This window comes from Haliotis rufescens, unplaced genomic scaffold (genome assembly GCF_023055435.1).
Source record: "Haliotis rufescens isolate VD_foot unplaced genomic scaffold, xgHalRufe1.0.p SCAF_11, whole genome shotgun sequence".
Taxonomy (NCBI): Eukaryota; Metazoa; Mollusca; class Gastropoda; order Lepetellida; family Haliotidae; genus Haliotis; species Haliotis rufescens.
The window spans coordinates 32,714,143-32,719,476 of NW_025963791.1; positions in this window are offsets into that span (position 1 = coordinate 32,714,143).

Here is a 5,334-nt window from a genome sequence, read left to right on the forward strand (position 1 = left end):
TTGTCCTGTAAAATTGTCGACAGGACCCCTTGTGATTGAAATGCTGCAGAAAACACATAGGTAGATCAGTAGTTAATCGATACCTCAATAGCAATATTCTGTGAGACATTAGATCTTGTCTACTTTTACTTTTTTAGTGGACACTTTTGCCTCTGGAAAATGCGTTTAAAGTTGAGTACCGACTAACCTTAATTTTTTAAGGTTAAGCATTCAAATGGTCCAATATATTTTTTGTTGTACCTGAATCTTCCGTCTTTCATGGACAAGAAAAAACATAGGAATGAAACAATTAAAAGAACCATTAAGATCATGTTGATCAAAAACAATATTTACTACGTAGTCACACTAAACCGATCGACAATCGCTTGACAAATATAGTTTTCAATGCATTTTACTACACACTATTTCGACCGACCAAAGCTAAGTATATAACAAAATACTTAGACGCTATTGTGAAGTCGTCATTAATGGTGAGATATTTAGAGATTTGAATGTCAATCTTACCACCTTCAGTCATCAGACATAACAGGGTTTTTTTTCTATTTCCGATACTACATTTACGTGCAAGCGATGCTTTATGTGTGGGTTTTACGTACATAGTTATAGAACACAGATTATGAAATACGTCGATTGTCTGATTGAGTGAAATGAGTGATGCAGCATAAGTTATTTCAGGGAGTCTATACAACACTTATAGACCTCTGGCTGTATTACAGCTATATCCGCGACAAGTCGGTCGTCTGAAGATTGTGTATAGAAAATCGTATTGTCTGTTGACTGAGTGCTTCTCACTGATTGAATTAACCATGACACGCGTGGCACAGTGGTTCACTGCGCTGCAATTTTCTATACATAAATTGCAAGTGATTCCGTGGTTTTTGGTTGGTTAACTTAGCATATTTCTTTCCGTTTATGTTTCCATAAACCTTAAAAAAAGCAGGCTTCGTACACTAGCGAACAACCGTTTTCTGATTGGCTGATAATGATGGGTGAGGCCGAGGTGTGCGTGCTTGCATGTACAAGTTCTGACTAATGCCGTTTTTTATAATGCTAGCCCACTGAGATACCATGCTGCAGTTTAACAGGATAACAACAAGTGTTGCATATTACTCTGAATAATGTCAAGGGTGTCGTATTGTTTGTCTGTAATTTTTAAATAAGCAGTCTGTGAGTTTTTACCGTTAACCAGGGACCACATTTCGGTATATGGTATCTGTGTTAACGTATATACTGAGGAGAACTGACTTCAACGAGTTTTGCGTGTGTGGAGGTAGCTTCGCTGATTTACACAAAGAATGCACGACGGTTTTGTACGTATATACCTCAACAAACGCAAGCAGATATTTAAGTCAATTCCCAAGGACAGAGTGTCCTCCTTTACGGGTTAGATCCCTGTGGTGAATTATATCATGACTCAGGAGGCGACAGTGGGGAAGCTCTATTGTTTCCTTCTCGTGTGTGGCCTATGATAGGTAAAGCTTGGCTGCTGTAACCGTGTCTTTGTGCTGCTCCCTATAAGCGATGTTGATATTGACTTCTTCACAGATCATTTATATGGAGGACAGAGGTTACCGCAGCTGGGCGAGTTCTGAAACATACAGACCAGTAGTTGTTATATAATTATATCCTTTTCCGATTTTAAAGTATACCACCCGACATTTTATGTCTTGGTAATAGGTATGTGCTCGTTTTGCACTAGGAGCGGTCGGGTAGCCTAGTGGTTAAAGCGTTCACTCGTCACGCCGAAGACCCGGGTTCGATTCCCGACATGGGTACAATGTGTGAAGACCATTTCTGGTGTCCCCGGCCGTGATATTGCTGGAATGTTGCTAAAAGCGGTGTAAAACCATAGTCACTAACTCACTCGTTTTGCACTAGCATCGTATATTCACAAAACGTTTACCTTACATTACATCCACACACACACAGAGAGAGAGAGAGAGAGTGTGTGTGTGTGTGTGTGTGTGTGTGTGCGTGCGTGCGTGCGTGCGTGCGTGCGTGCGTGCGTGCGTGCGTGCGTGCGTGCGTGCGTGCGTGCGTGTGTGTGTGTGTGTGTGTGTGTTAATGCCACTCATATCAATGACAAGTGGCAGTAATACCTATTCTATTTTTAATACTCGCGGAGTTCACTTTGTACAGTAACCATGTAGTCATCTTCCTGAGGCAAGGGAGTTCAATGACTTTAAAAGTCCGGTTTCCACCCTTACCGAACTAGGCTGGAATAGAGGAGCCATATTGTCTATGCGTAGTCCCTCAAAATCCCTTCACGATATCGACATCCGGTTCATAAACAACATGGCAACCGCCGTGCCGAATTCGTTCGATTGCAGGATTTGCAGAGCATGTGTACCGACAACTGAGTGTCGACAGATATTTTCCAAATCTTTATATGTTAATCAAGTTGCTCAAGTTTTATTACAATAAAGATCTTTATTATTTATGAAATCGTCTTGACTGGGTGTCGCCATGCTGTTCGAAGCTATAATCGAGTCCAGAAATTCCAGCCTAGTTCAGCAGGGGTGGAAGATGCCGTGCTGTGAATCAAGGGAAGTGAGTGAGTGAGTATGGTTTTACGCCGCTTTTAGCAATATTCCAGCAATATCACGGCGGGGGACACCAGAAATGGGCTTCACACACTGTACCCATGTGGGGAATCGAACCCGGGTCTTCGGCGTGACGAGCTAACGCTTTAACCACTAGGCTACCCGACCGCCCCGAATCAAGGGAAGGATAGGTCCCCGGGGTTTGTGAGATCCAGACTTCATTATAGTCAAAATGTCTTGCTCCAAAAATGCTGAATGCGACAACATATACTCACTTACTTGAGGAGAGTTAAGATCTTCATCACGGCCCACATTACAACAAACAGGCCTCCACAGACTACTTTTACTGATATTGCCTCACAGTTTACGTCCGCTTCATTGACTTAATTACAACACGATGTCGTTGGCGAACACACAATGTGATGGAAAGATAATCATGTAATGCAATCCATCTTCTTGATATAATTATCACAGCTTTATCACTTCGACTGGTGAAAGTTATCATATTATAAACACGAACATGAGATAGTTTACAAATGAGTTGTGTATTTATAGTCTCGTGATTATGTTTCTTGTTAATGCATCAAAGTTTGTTATTCAACCCAGCACTCGGGAATATTCCAGATATATGTGTGTGGCCTGTAACCTTCCTTAAATGTACCAGACAATCCAGTGACTGACATCGTGTCCAGAATATATATATTTACCATTAATCAAACAAATTGTAAAGTACAAAGTTCTTGTTTCATATTTGTTGTTACATGGCAATGCACTGTCACCAAATGATTCGTTTGTTTGTTGGTTGGTTGTTTAACGCCGCACTCAGAAATATTCCAGCTATGTGACCGCGGTCTGTAAAATAATCAGGTCTGAACCAGACAATCCAGTGATTAACCTCATGAGCATCGATGGGATCGATGACATGCATCAACCAAGTCAGCGAACCTGACCACCCGATCTCGTTAGTCGCCTCTAACGTTGGTTGTTGTGTTGGGTTGACCTAGTTTCAAAGATGCCTATGCATCTCTCTCTCTCTCTCTCTCTCTCACACACACACACACACACACACATGCACACACATGCACAACACTATATAAGTGCAATAATCTTGAACCATGTCAAACCCCATTTCACCTTACGTCTTTGATGCTGAGGGGGCATAAGTGCACTAGGTTGTTGCAATTTTCAGTAGCAAATGTAGTTGTGCTCACTGATGAAGATGTGCAACGATTCATGATACAGTAAACTACGTTTATAACGAACACGCTTATTACAAACTGACGGATATAACAAAATGAGTTTTCATCGCATCCATTCACTGTATATTTGCTGTATGTATGCTGTAGTGTATATATGCTTAAAACGAACTACAGTTACAGCGAACTAAAAGTAGTGGTCCGTACGATTTCGTTGTCGTAGTTTACTGTACATCCATACTGGAAGTGCGACGATACACAGATGCATCGCTGGATCACGATTTTTTACTTCTTGATACAAGTATCATTCACAATCGCACCCAAAGTAAAATGTATCAATTCTTACCTTAAATGTATTCTTCAATAAATGTTACACCAAGCACAAATTACTAGTGAAAATGAGTAGTGAAAACGTAAATACTTCCATTGCGACATACTTGACACTGCCAACTGGAAATTGTTAGTGCGCCAGGTATTTGGCCATCATGTCTATGAAAAATATAGCTCACGCACCACAGAAAAGTGCACATACAAGTATCGTGATACGTATCGGATCGTGAGCAAGGTATCATGGTACGTATCGGATCGCCCACTGGGTGTTTCGTCCCAGCCCTACACAGGATTTCAAGCACCTTGTGCACATCGTGCCCATGACTGCATGCCTCCGTCTTTTCATCAAGAAACTGGGGTCCTTTAGGGGTTACCCAATCACTGCATACCAGGATATTTCTTTATTTGTTGGAAGATTTTTTATACAAAAACTTGATCCTCAGCAAACTTTGAGTAGTTGACATAACAGTGTGAAATTGATCATCAAATATTTTCAATATTTGAATAATCCTTGTAACTTTGAAACTAATATGTATAATTTTACCTGCAACAACCTACGTGAAATTACGCTTATCTGAATTATCTGAAACAACCTACGTGAAATTACGGCTTATCTGAATTATCTGATTATCATAAATGAATGCTGTCCCGAGACTTATTAGCACCATTCATTCATTTGGGACAGACAAACTGTAATTCTTCGTTGCTCATTGGTTTATTGTCTAATGATTCTGTATTCTGTAATCTGCTTCTGCTCTCACTTCCTCCGCAGTCACTGTTTGTGTTTGTTTGTTTGTTTGTTTGTTGTTTAACGCCGCACTCAGCAATATTCCAGCTATATGATGGCGGTCTGTAAAATAATCATGTCTGGACCAGACAATCCTGTGATTGACATCATGAGCTTCGATCCACACAATTGGGATACGATGACAGGCATCAACCAAGTCAGCGAGCCTGACCACCCAATCCCGTTAGTCGCCTTTTACAACAAGCATAGTCGCCCTTTACGGCAAGTATGGGTTGCTGAAGACCTATTCTACCCCGGAATCTTCACAGTTTTCTACAGTTTTTGAAACTACAGTGTTTGTAAATGTGTGATCCTTTTCACACTGTTGTGAATAGATATATACAAACTATGTACAAATTTGTTCAGGATTCTGAACATGAAGGGATTGCATGTCTATTATCTCTTAAAAGACAATTTAACAACATTTTAACTGTTAAAATCCAGTCTAAAACCATGCACACAACCAATGAAGAGAACA